The sequence below is a fragment of the Diadema antillarum genome, unplaced genomic scaffold, assembly GCF_040938485.1.
Source record: "Diadema antillarum isolate AM-2024a unplaced genomic scaffold, OU_Dant_1.0 scf00000005, whole genome shotgun sequence".
Classification (NCBI taxonomy): domain Eukaryota; kingdom Metazoa; phylum Echinodermata; class Echinoidea; order Diadematoida; family Diadematidae; genus Diadema; species Diadema antillarum.
Window position 1 is genome coordinate 971,799 of NW_027270894.1, and position 15,055 is coordinate 986,853.

Here is a 15,055-nt window from a genome sequence, read left to right on the forward strand (position 1 = left end):
GCATATGAGCTGTGCGTGCGTATATGAGCGCGCGCGTACGCGTCCGTCCAATTTTTTCAATTTTTCAAAAAATGCTCCAAATGGTCTGAAACGTGTGCAAAAAAAAATTTGAGCTCGATTTGAGCATACAAATATTTCAACGCGCGCGTACGCGCACGTTTTAAGATATAGATGAACTTTGAGAATGTGAGTAGAATGCGCTTGACTTGAACTATATGTGACGTAAATTTGATTGAAAAATTCCATTCCATTAATGAGATATGAATGAAAATGTGTTTTCATATAATGACGTCATAGTGACGTCACGGTCGACTGATCACAATGATTTTACAAGATTTGTCGTCTTTGGGTCACCATACATATATGGTATAAGTTTGACATTGATAGGCAATGCACTTTCTGAACTAACCTCTGCACAACTTTTGGGGAGAAATAAAGAACTAGAGATTGTAATTTGTCATCACTGACAAATTAAGGTGATCCGATTTTTTTTTTTAATCAATGATTCGAGTCCTGATCATAATAGGCATGACAATACAAGTTTCATCTGTGTTTAGAGAAATTGGCCGTGTGAGGTTTGGATTCTCATTTAGAAAAGGGAGTCATATCTGCCATCTTTGGTACCAATTCTGTATACACTGAATAACGAAGATACAGCAACGAATACATATGACCTTTGACCCACCTTTACACTCCCAAGATGGCATCTGAGGAAAAAGTGGTTAGTTTGTGAAATGATTCTTGCGACATCGTCTATATTCGTGTGCAAAATATGGCAAAGATAGGACAGGTATTCACCAAGATGCAAAATGCAAAGTCTTAGGTACAACATAAAATCTGGGAGAAATTCACCGAAGGGTAAGTGAGAGCTAGTGCTCGATAAAGAAAAGCATGTCGATTTTCACATTAAAAAAAAATCCCTCCCATAGAGATAACACGTCATAACGAAAATACAGAAAGAAGTACATATGACCTTTGACCTCACTTTGCACACCCAAGATGGCGTCTGAGCAAAAAGTGGTTATTTTGTGAAATGATCCTTGTTACATGGTCTTTGTGTGTGCAAAATATGGGAAAGATAGGACATGTATTCACCAAGATACAGGATGAAACATTTATGACCTTTGACCCTAATTTACATACCCAAGATGGTGTCTGATCAAGTAGTTGTTATTTTATGAAATAATGTACGTGACATGAACTAAACATGTGCAAAATATGGGATTGATAGCCATTGTTGTTGTTCATCTATTGCACAGAAAGTAGTAGAAAGAAAGAAAAATAAAGAAAAAAATATGTTATTTTATAGAAATTTGAAGGAGAAGCATAAAAAAATCAGAAAAAGATAAAGTTAGGAAGGGAGATTAAGACTAACTAAAGAAAAAGAAGAAAAAAAGTGTTTAAAAAAATGAAAAAAAAAATATTGGCAGGGGTGAGCCTCGAACCAGGGACCTTAGGATTACGAGTCGGATGCGCTATGCAATGACCTATTTCATGCTCCATAGGCCCTGTGTATTAAGCAAAATGACGCTGCATCGAAGCCACGTGCCATTTTCAACCAAGTTTTTCGACGTGATGCCGACGTCGTATGAAAAAATGAAGGGCACACTTACGATAGCCCAAAGTCTCAGCTACAACATACTAAAATCTGGGAAAAATTCACCGAAGCAAAAGTGAGCTAGTGCTCGAAAAAGAGAGTCATGTCAATTTTCACTGCCAGAAAAACTGCTCTCCCATAGAGATAACACGTAAACTGGTCAAATTCTACAAGGATACATTCAATCCATTTTTACGAGGCGATGACGTCATCCAATCAAAAGGTTGTTTTCACATTAATGAAAGAACATTTCATAAGCTACAACATAATGAAATATGGGAGAAAATTGGCAGAGGATAAGTGAGATACGCTCGAGTAAACTTGTAATTTGATGACGTCATTTTGAAAATTTACTTTTTTTACTTTATTAAGAAATTTGATATCTTTTAATCATTTTGTCAGCATTGCCTACCCATGAAATGACATGTACAACTCATCAGCTTTCAATATATGTAAAGAAAATGGGGGGTCACCGTCCATTCTGACGAGTAAAATCGGATTTAAAATTGGCAGTTTTTTTGGCATAGTTGCACTGTATATCGCCATTGACGCGCGCGCGGAATTTCAACTTTGACGGCCCCGTATGACGTCATATTGAGTCGGATTGACTTGAAACGTGGTATAAATATTCCTTGACATTTCAGACATGCGATCAAAGTGAAAAAACTGGAAATTTCAATTGCATATGAGCTGTGCGTGCGTATATGCGCGCGCGCGTACGCGTCCGTCCGATTTTTTCAATTTTTCAAAAAATGCTCCAAATGGTCTGAAACGTGTGCAAAAAAATTTTGAGCTCGATTGGAGCATACAAATATTTCAACGCGCGCGTACGCGCACGTTTTAAGAGAAAATATGAATTTTGAGAACATGAGTAGAATGCGCATAACTTTAAATATATGTGACGTAAATTTCATTGAAAAATTCTATTTCATTAATGAGATATGATTGAGAATGTGTTTTCATATAATGACGTCATAGTGACGTCACGGTCGACTGATCACAATGATACATTAGATTTGCCGTCTTTGGGACATGATGCATACATGATATAATTTTGAAATTGACAGGCAGCGGACTTTCTGAGCTAACCTCTGCACAACTTTTGAGGAGAAATAAAGAAGAAGAAGAAGAAAAACTAGAGATTGTAATTTGTCATCACTGACAAATTAAGGTGATCCGATCTTTTTTTTAATCAATGATTCGAGTCCTGATACTGCAAAGTCTCAGCTACAACCTATTAAAATCTGAGAGAAATTCACCGGAGCATAAGTAAGATAGTGCTCGATAAAGAGAGTCATGTCAATTTTCACATCTAAAAAATTCCCTCCCATAGAGATAACACGTCATAGCAAAGATAGAAAAAGAAGTACATATGACCTTTGACCCCACTTTGCACAGACAAGATGGCATCTGAGCAAAAAGTGGTTATTTTATGAAATGATCCCTGTAACATGGTCTTTACGTGTGCAAAATATGGGAAAGATAAGACATGTATTCACCAAGATACAGGATGAAACATCTATGACCTTTGACCCTAATTTACATACCCAAGATGGCGTCTGATCAAGTAGTTGTAATTTTATGAAATAATTTTCGTGACATGAACTAAACATGTGCAAAATATGAAGGTGATAGGGGCTGTTTTTCTTGAGTTATTGCAAAGAAAGTTGCAGAAAGACAGAAATATTTCAATACATCGAAGATAAACTTTAATTTCAACCAAGTTTTTTAACGTGATCCCGACAACGTATGAAACAACGAAGGGCACATTTACGATAGCCCTACATCTCAGCTACAACATATTAAAATCTTAGAGAAATTCACCGAAGCATAAGTGAGCTAGTGCTCGATAAAGATAGTCATGTCAATTTTCATTTCCATAAAAATTGCACTCCCATAGAGATTACACGTAAACTAGTCAAATTTGACAAGGTTACCTTCAATCCATTTTTTCGAGGTGATGTCGCCATCAAATCAAAATTGTTTAATTACATTTATGAAAGAGCATTTCATAAGCTACAACATATTGAAATTTGGGTGAAAATTGGCAAAGGATTAGTGAGATACGCTCGAGTAAACTTGAAATTTGATGACGTCATTTTGAAAATTTACTTTTTTTACTTTATTAAGAAATTTGATATCTTTTAATCATTTTATCAGCATAGCCAGCCCATGAAATGACATGTACAACTCATCACCTTTCAGAATATGTAAAGAAAATGGGGGGTCACCGTCCATCCTGATGAGTAAAATCCGATTTAAAATTGGCGGTTTTTTGGCATAGTTGCACTGTGTATCCCCATTGACGCACGCGCGGAATTTTAAATTTGACGGGCCCGTATGACGTCATATTGAGTCGGATCGACTTGAAACTTGGTAGAAATATTCCTTGAAATTTCGGACATCCGATCCGTGTGAAAAAATTGAAAATTTCTATTTCATATTAGCTGTGCGTGCGTATATGTGCGCGCGCGTACGCGTCCGTCCAATTTTTTCAATTTTTCAAAAAATGCTCCAAATGGTCTGAAACGTGTGCAAAAAAAATTTGAGCTGGATTTGAGCATACAAATATTTCAACGCGCGCGTACGCGCGCGTTTTGAGATAAAAATGAATTTTGAGAATATGAGTAGAATGCGCTTGACTTGAAATATATGTGACGTAAATTTCATTGAAATATTCCATTCCATTAATGAGATATGCATGAAAATGTGTTTTCATATAATGACGTCATAGTGACGTCACGGTCGACTGATCACTATGATTTTACTTGCGCTGTCGTCTTTGCGACATGATACATATATGGTATAAGTCTGACATTGAGAGGCAATGCACTTTCTGAGCTAACCTCTGCACAACTTTTGAGGAGAAATAAAGAAGAAGAAGAAGAAAAACAAAGAATCCGTACAGATACAGAAGGTGATCCGAGAGGATACTCGGATCACCTAACAAAGAATCCGTACAGATACAGAAGGTGATCCGAGAGGATACTCGGATCACCTAAATAGAGACCACGCAGAGTCCCTGATGACTTGATCTTACTGTCCGGCACGACGTATCACCATGACCACTCCCACTTCTCCGCACATCTCCGGGGAAAGAGATGATTGAGAGACCCAAAGGAACTTTCGTTTTGTTTTGTGCTGTCGTTCTTGTTGTTATTAGGTGATCCGAGTATCCTTCGGATCACCTTCTGTATCTGTACGGATTCTTTCTTCTTCTTTCTTTCTTTATTTCTCCGCAAAAGTTGTGCAGAGGTTAGCTCAGAAAGTCCGCTGCCTATCAATTTCAAAATTATACCATGTATGCATCATGTCCCAAAGACGACAAATCTAATGTATCATTGTGATCAGTGGACCGTGACGTCACTATGACGTCATTATATGAAAACACATTCTCAATCATATCTCATTAATGGAATGAAATTTTTCAATGAAATTTACGTCACATATATTTCAAATTATGCGCATTCTACTCATGTTCTCAAAATTCATATATTCTCTTAAAACGTGCGCGTACGCGCGCGTTGAAATATTTGTATGCTCCAATCGAGCTCAAAATTTTTTTGCACACGTTTCAGACCATTTGGAGCATTTTTTGAAAAATTGAAAAAATCGGACGGACGCGTACGCGCGCGCGCATATACGCACGCACAGCTCATGTGCAATTGAAATTTCCAGTTTTTTCACTTTGATCGGATGTCTGAAATGTTAAGGAATATTTATACCAAGTTTCAAATCAATCCGACTCAATATGACGTCATACGGGCCCGTCAAAGTTGAAATTCCGCGCGCGCGTCAATGGCGATATACAGTGCAACTATGCCAAAAAACTGCCAATTTTAAATCCGATTTTACTCGTCAGGATGGACGGTGACCCCCCATTTTCTGTACATATTTTGAAAGCTGATGAGTTGTACATGTCATTTCATGGGGTGGCAATGCTGACAAAATGATTAAAAGATATCAAATTTCTTAATAAAGTAAAAAAAGTAAATTTTCAAAATGACGTCATCAAATTTCAAGTTCATTCGAGCATATCTCACTAGTCCTTTGTCAATTTTCACCCAGATTTCAGTATGATGTAGCTTATTTAATGTTCTTTCAAACATAAAATTACAATATTTTGATTGGATAACGGTATCACCTCGTAAAAATGGATTGAAAGTAATCTTGTCAAATTTGACCAGTTTACGTGTTATCTCTATGGGAGTGCAGTTTTTCTGGAAATGAAAATTGACATGACTATCTTTATCGAGCACTAGCTCACTTAAGCTTCGGTAAATTTCTCCCAGATTTTAATATGTTGTAGCTGAGACTTTACGCTACCGTAAGTGTGCCCTTTGTTTTTTCATACGATGTCAGAATCACGTCAAAAAATTGGGTTGAAATTCAGGCTTATCTTCGATGTATTGAGATATTTCTTTCTTTCTGCAACTTTCTTTGCAATAACTCAAGAAAAACGGCCTCTATCACTTCTATATTTTGCACATGTTTAGTTCATGTCACGTGAATTATTTCATAAAATAACAACTACTTGATCGGACACCATCTTGGGTATGTAAATTAGGGTCAAAGGTCATAAGTGTTTCACCCTGTATCTTAGTGAATACATGTCCTATCTTTCCCATATTTTGCATACGCAAAGACCATGTTACAAGGATCATTTCACAAAATAACCACTTTTTACTCAGATGCCATCTTGTCTGTACAATTTGAGGTCAAAGGTCATATGTACTTCTTTTTGTATCTTCGTTATGACGTGTTATCTCTATGGGAGGGAATTTTCTTTAATGTGAAAATTGACATGATTGTCTTTATCGAGCACTAGCTCACTTACCCTTCGGTGAATTTCTCCCAGATTTTAATATGTTGTAGCTGAGACTTTGCGCTATCGTTTTATTTCCTTTGTTTTTTCATACGATGTCGGGATGACGATAAAAAATTGGTTGAAATTAAAGCTTATCTTCTATGTATTGAGATATTTCTTTCTTTCTGCAACTTTCTTTGCAATAACTCAAGAAAAACACGCCCTATCACCCCCATATTTTGCACATGTTTAGTTCATGTCTCGTACATTATTTCATAAAATAACAACTACTAGATCGGACAACATCTTGGGTATGTAAATTAGGGTCAAAGGTCATAAATGTTTCATCTTGTATCTTAGTGAATACCTGTCCTATCTTTCCCATATTTTTCACACGTATCGACGATGTCGCGAGAATCATTTCACAAAATAACCACTATTTCATCAGATGCAATCTTGGGAGTGCAAAGGTGGGTCAAAGGTCATATGTATTCATTGCTGTATCTTCGTTATTCAGTGTATACAGAATTTGGTACCAAAGATGGCAGATATGACTCCCTTTTCTAAATGAGAATGCAAACATCACACGGACAATGTCTCTAAACAGAGATGAAACTTGTATGGTCATGCCTATTGCGATCAGGACTCGAATCATTGATAAAAAAAAATCGGATCACCTTAATTTGTCAGTGATGACAAATTACAATCTCTAGTTGTTGTTCTGTTTGTTTTGTGATTTTTTTTTCCAGCAGAGCTTGGTTTGAATTCTTCGCTCTACCTGTAATATCTGACGTTACCTTACCTTGGTAAAACTCGCGAAGACGAAAAAAAAAATAAAGAGACCGAGATCCTCTCATGCTCTGACAATGTTTTCTTTCAATTTGCGGCGGTGGTTTTAAAGCTTCTTCACCTTAACTCAATTATCCAGCACACACGCGGGATACGTTATGCCTCGCATAAGAACACTGATATTCCATTTTGTCAATTATAACCTTTATTAAGTCAATACAGTGGTTCTTTTCATCGACTGTAATCAGTCTTACCACCAGAAAGCCGTTCGAATACTTTAATCCTTATAGGATGAATGCACACTAACATAATTTCAGGGCCATTCACAACCATTATAATTACTTATTATTTTGCCTCTTCAGCAAATTACAGACAAGAAAATAAATGCTCATTCCTTCCACTATTATATTGTTAATCGAAATTGGAACAGAAAAAAAAAACACGCAAAATCTGACTGACATGGTGTCAGTTCACGGTTGCCATGGCAATCAGCAATATCAAACATAGCTATATTATTATCATATCAAAATATTCACAATAAGATTTCAGGAAAAGTCACCAATTTTGGCTTAAATTGAATTAAGGTCGAAGGAGTGGCAAATGAAAATATGGTAGGGGGTACAATGTGCCCCCTTGGGCTTACATGATTAAAGGTGCTCACTGGTCTGAAAGGTGCAAAGTTACACCCGTAAAGGACTGGTGCTCCCAGTGTGACACTGGTAAAGGTGCAGAGTTGAAACTATCTTTCTTAGAGTGTATGCCGATAATTGGATAGGATGGGTATATCACAAGAGGATTAAAACTCTTTTTCATTGTGTGTCTGCGATTCATTGATAACCATTTGGGCATGGGGTGAAAACTGACTGTCTTATCACCAATGCTTATGAAAAATGCACCCGTCAGTCCTAGACCCGAGCATTAAGTGTAACATCGCACCTTTTTATTTTGCTTACCGTCAAATTTCTATTACGTCACAAGGCAATGTGATAATCGTTACGAAAATTATATTCATGATTACAGTTTCCAATATCGATCACTAAGCACTAAGATCAATCAAGAAGAGAATGAATCCAATGAATGCAAAGCATATTAATTTGACGAAAAAATTAATTCATCCTAGCCATCCTTCAAATCACTATGTCATTGAACATTTACGTTAATTTTCGTGTAATTTTATGTGATTGTCCTGTACGGTTATAGCACTGATAATACGATATAAAATGTTCTATTTTATAAAACCATGTTTTCAGCATAATATGGCGTCACTCTGTTGTTTTATTTGTACGACTGGTAACGGTATATGTTCAAGCAGAGCTCGCAAGGGAAACAGCACTTGATCATTGACTGGACTATAGCACCGAAAATGAAACTTAATGAATGATTAAACCAAATGAAGCAAAGTAATACCCTATCTTTCTCTCTTCCTCTCTTAGTTACCCACCTATATATCTATAATATCCATCTATATATTTTTCTATCTATCTATCTATCCATCTATCTATCTATCTATCTATCTATCTATCTATCTATCTATCTATCTATCTATCTATCTATCTATCTCTATGTCATTGCTCATTTGTATAATGCGTCTGTCGCTGCGTCGCCAATGGAATCGGGTTGTATTGTCTGCGGATTGAAGATAAACGGTATGATTGTAGCTGCTGATGGCCCGCAAGTGAATCGCGCGGGTGTATCAGAAACTTACACACTGGATATTCTATCTGGCATATAAAACTAAACTAATGGGTCATATTGAACATTAATTTGACTCAAATTAGCGAAACCGCAATGCACTTATTAGGTGATCCGAGTATCCTCTCGGATCACCTATTGTATCTGTACGGATTCTTTCTTCTTCTTCTTTCTTTATTTCTCCCCAAAAGTTGTGCAGAGGTTAGCTCAGAAAGTACTCTGCCTATCAATTTCAAACTTATACCATGTATGTATCGTGTCCCAAAGACGGCAATCGAACTAAAATCAAAGTGATCAGTCGACCGTGACGTCACTATGACGTCATTATATGAAAACACATTTTCAGTCATATCTCATTAATGGAATGAAGTTTTTCAATGAAATTTACATCACATATATTTCAAGTTATGCGCATTCTACTCATATTCTCAAAATTCACATTTTCTCTTGGTACGTGCGCGTACGCGCGCGTTGAAATATTTGTATGCTCAAATCGAGCTCAATTTTTTTTTGCACACGTTTCAGACCATTTGGAGCATTTTTTGAAAAATTGAAAAAATCGGACGGACGCGTACGCGCGCGCGCATATACGCACGCACAGCTTATATGCAATAGAAATTTCCCGTTTTTTCACACGTATCGGCTGCCTGAAATGTCAAGGAATATTTCTACCAAGTTTCAAGTCAATCCGACTCAATATGACGTCATACGGGCCCGTCAAAGTTGAAATTCCGCGCGCGCGTCAATGGCGATATGCAGTACAACTATGCCAAAAAAACTGCCAATTTTAAATCCGATTTTACTCGTCAGGATGGACCGTGACCCCCCATTTTCTATACATATTTTGAAAACTGATGAGTTGTACATGTCATTTCATGGGTTGGCAACGCTGACAAAATGATTAAAAGATATCAAATTTCTTAATAAAGTAAAAAAAGTAAATTTTCAAAATGACGTCATCAAATTTCAAGTTCATTCGAGCGTATCTCACTAGTCCTTTGTCAATTTTCACCCAGATTTCAGTATGATGTAGTTTATTTAATGTTCTTTCAAACATAAACTTACAATGTTCTGATTGGATAACGGTATCACCTCGTAAAAATGGATTAAAAGTAATCTTGTCAAATTTGACCAGTTTACGTGTTATCTCTATGGGAGTGCAGTTTTTCTGGAAATGAAAATTGACATGACTATCTTTATCGAGCACTAGCTCACTTAAGCTTCGGTAAATTTCTCCCAGATTTTAATATGTTATAGCTGAGACTTTACGCTACCGTAAGTGTGCCTTTTGTTTTTTCATACGATGTCGGCATCAATTCGAAAAACTTGGTTGAAAATGGCACGAGGCTTCGATGCAGCGTCATTTTGCTTAATACACAGGGCCTATGGAGAATGAAATAGGTCATTGCGTAGCGCATCCGACTCGTAACCCTAAGGTCCCTGGTTCGAGGCTCACTCCTGCCAATATTTTTTTTAAATTTTTTTAAACACTTTTTTTCTTCTTTTTCTTTAGTTAATCTTAATCTCCCTTTCCTTACTTTATCTTTTTCTGATTTTTTATGCTTCTCCTTCAAATTTCTATAAAATAACATAATTTTTTCTTTATTTTTCTTCTTTCTACTACTTTCTGTGCAATAGATGAACAACAACAATGGCTATCAATCCCATATTTTGCACATGCCTAGTACATGTCACGTACATTATTTCATAAAATAACAACTACTTGATCGGACAACATCTTGGGTATGTAAATTAGGGTCAAAGGTCATAAATGTTTCATCTTGTATCTTGGCGAATTCCTGTCCTATCTTTCCCATATTTTGCACACGTATAGACGATGTCGCAAGAATCATTTCACAAAATAACCACTTTTTCCTCAGATGCCATCTTGGGAGTGTAAAGGTGGGTCAAAGGTCATATGTATTTGTTGTTGTATCTTCGTTATCTAGTGTATACGGAATTTGGTACCAAAGATGGCAGATATGACTCCCTTTTCTAAACGAGAATTCAAACATCACACGGCCAACGTTTTTAGCAACAGACGAAACCTGTATGGTCATGCCTATTGCGATCAGGACTCGAATCATTGATGAAAAAAAAAATCGGATCACCTTAATTTGTCAGTAATGACAAATTACAATCTCTAGTTTCCTCTTGGATTCGAAGGGACGAGAAAATCTGGACCACAATCAGGAATTGTAACTGTTGGGATAATTTCGCGAAACATAGCGCCAGGCGGGGTGTAGTCGGCTTGAACAGTGTCTAAATTTTGGAATTACGGCTGCCGCAAATTCATTTATCCGAGCACTGGGGTGGTCTCAGCAGGACCCAAGGCAACCGTATCCCTGGGCACAGGGTAGGCGGATGGTGTAGTCAGGGGACCAGGTGGAAGGGATGGGGGATCTATGAGGTGATGTCATGTGATGTGGTCCTGAGGTTCCCAGCTTCTCAAATGGATGGTGGGAAGTCATCTGTAATATCAAATATCAGCTCATCATACGGGAAGAGAGGGCCAAAGAGCGAGACTTTACATGCTTGATTGTCATACCGCACTTTGGGTTTTCTTCTCCTCAGTGATCTAGCCTTTTTTCAAAGACACTGTATCGTAATTGCTAGAGAAGCAAGCAAACGATCCGTCAAGCCAGACGGACACAAGCCATCGGCCAGGAGCATTAAGGCTCCAGCAAGAGGACGCGCTCGGCATCGACTGTTCGACTTGCTTCACTGGCAACAGCGTGAGAGCCTTTCAAAAAGACTACCAATGAACTTGACGGGAGCAGGAAGTTGGAATATCTCTTTACCCTTTAAACTGAAGTACTAAAATAGTATGTGGAAAAATCAGTTTTGATTGGCGGAAGGAGACGTTACGTCATGACAGGAAGTAGAGGTTATGCACATCTAGTCAATATAGACAACCTCAATAATACACTGTATATAAACCTCTTTATTCATTATTGATATACCTTTCTTGGTTTGGTATTAACCTTCAACTTGAAAATAATTATAGTCTCACTGGTGTGTTTTTTCCCTCAATCGGTCGAATTGTCATGAGCGTGGTATGTGTGTGTGCGTGTGTGTGTGTATGTGTATGTCTGGACATGTGTGTATGTGTGTGTGTATGTCTGGACAGAGTTGCACACTAGTGATTTTTGGCTCTGTCTGTGGTCTCGAGTTACAGGTTACGGGTATCTCGTCAGATCGGTGCTGAAGACTTTTTTTCTGTATAAGTGCACTTAAATGCTGTGAATAGATTATGCATTTGCACTCGCTTTGGATCGTTCTTCCATGCTTCGTTGGTTTGTCTTGTGTGTGTGTGTGTGTTTGTGTGTGTTTGTGTGTGTGTGTGTATTCTGTAGTCATTACACATATCTTCTGATTCGCATTACAAGAAACTTCAAACTCTCAATCTTAAAGAGGAATTCTGGACCAGCTAAGTAGTCTAAAAAGAAAGGATGAAACTTTGCAAGTACATTAGAGTCTGATGAAAATTGGATCAAAAGGTTTAAAGAAAGTTATGAAATTTTAAAAAGTCGCTATTTCTTTTTCAAAGTTGTTCTCGCAGACAGTTGATAAAATGATGCAAATGATCTCTCAGATGATGTCATCACCTAACAGTTTTCCATTGATTGTGAAAAAAAAAATGACGAAAATTGAATCATTCTGCCAGAAAAGTAGGATTCTATAAAAACAATGTTAGTCATGGCTGAGTAAGTTCAAAATAATGATTAGTCAAATATACGATTTGAGACTGAAAACATAATTGCGCTTGAGATAAAAATGGAAACTTCGAAATTTTATGCACAAACTAGGCCTATATGGAAAGGTGTGAGGTAATGCCACCATCAACTCACTATTTGCAAAGTCATATTGACTTTTCAAGAACTGTTTTAGGAAAATCAGCAAAACTTCACAATTTCATAATTTCTCCATTTTTTATTCCATTTTGATAAGCTTCTCTGTGTGCATGCTTGTAAAATTGTACCCATCCTGTTCATTTCATTATTATACTAACTTTAAATTGGCTCGGAATTACCCTATAAGAGAAGATTCACAGTATGTCAACTATAGGTGTGGACTGTCATCTTGTCTTCCAGCTAGTGTTGTGGGGGCTAGTCCGGAAGCGTGCTTGGCGGCTAAGAATTCAAGAAACAATGTAAGGTATGTAATCTATTAAAAAACGGGAAAAGATTCACTTGACCGGAAAACGTGTAGATGTGTGTGACCCTTGCCTCTTCCTCTCCCTCCCTCTCTCTTCTAATACAACTTATCATAAATATGAGTCATGTTATACGGCGGTATTTGATTTTCATTATGGCGGTGAAAATAAAAATGATCCAGTTGAGTCAAAATGGGCTCGCAGCCTGGTTTATTTCACTACGTATAAAAATAGAAATTAAGCCTTTAATATTACCACGATATTTTGTTTATGTTCATCACCAAAACTAAAATTTAAATTGCTTTGAGCCGAGAGAGGGAACAACTGCAATAGAATTTAGAAATAGGAGTCAAAACGATGAAGGAAAAGTAAATGTGTGATGTAGAACACGGCTTAATGAGAACTTTATACTACATGAAATTGCAAGAGCAAAGGACAATTGAGGTGATCCAGAATACCGGGAGTGAGTGAAAGAGGGAGAAAGACAGACAGACAGACAGACAGACAGAGCGACAGACAAAACATATAAAATAGGTTAGACGAGGGAGAGTGTGTGTGTAGGAGAGAGGTGAGGCCCGGAAAAGGGAACTCAAGTGAAAAAAAAAAGTAGAAGCATTATAGAGTCTGCTCTCGTTTTCACCGTACCTTTTAAAGGGTTGATTGCTTCTCGCTGTGACCTTAATTCTCTCTCGACTCTACAGGCGATTTTCTTACGGCTTCTGACATTTTCTGGCCTTTGATGGAGCGTAAGAAATCAAGGCATGTATTCGTCTTAAATGATGAGAAACATCATGGAGAGGCTTAGAGTTACGCGAAATGAAAACCATTTCATCTACCCTCTTAGTTTCGCTCACCAAGGGGGAAATTTGCTTGTCCTTGTAAATTATGTTGTAAACGTTTTCTAAGTGCCCAAATCTCAATAATTCATATAAATTGCTAGTACCCGTTTGCCGTCCGTATAGTTGAGGGTTTTGATGTCCTTTGCCTCTCAGCTTCCCATTTGACCGACATTAAACTTCAAGAACTTGCAAGAAACACGAATGTGCCGTCCATGACTCTGTGTTAAAACTTTTTGGTCCAAAGTTGTGAATTGTCGACCTTTACCAACGTCCTCCATTGCTTATGTCCTTACAACGTCGGAAGAAACAAGCTTAAGATTTGTCACGTGGTATACCTTGTGACTTCTGGAACTACCTTTACAGCTAGCTAGTAACACTATACAAGCAACGAAGTATGCATCGACATCAATTATTCAATCGAATGTAGTTTCGTTCGAATTGGTTCAGTTATTTCTTTCTATTGATTTGATGTAATTCAGATTACTGTTAGATCCGTTCATGACGTCAAAATGCAAAGTGAAATTTACAGAATATAGTTGATTGTAATTACTATGATGAGTTGATACTTACACGATTAAGATTTTTGTTTTCAATAATGTATAAACGCGAGCGCAATACAATGAACAAGTTTGAATTAGGTCTACATTAGACTTATCGCACAAGCCCACTCTGCACTTCGAAAAGTTACCGGTAAATTTTTATTGTGATGTACAGGTAGCACCCGGAGAGATCAGGCCTACAAAATGTTAACATTTGACACATCGGCGATTGTGTTCCAACTATCAGCATCTCGGACATAAACATAGGGCCTAATATTAATTTTGTCACCTTGAAATGAAACTTAATCCTTCTATTCCACGCGTAGAAAATGAATGTCATGATGATTCCTGTCTGATTCATAAGCAGGCCTATCTTTAATTGTCACCACGATTTTTAGCATTTTTATTTCGATCTTAGTTTTCTGAGTGACGTCATTATGGTTACCTTAACCAAATGAAATTGTGTCTACTGATGAATTGAACACACACGAAATAACGGGATCTCATATTACTATAGACTTCACATTTTTGTCAACCGGAGTATCATTTTACGCAATACTCCTTAATTTTTTTAACCATTAAAGTAGCTTGCTTGGTAGTATAATTTAGTACGAGCACTATGAAGCTAAGTTGTGA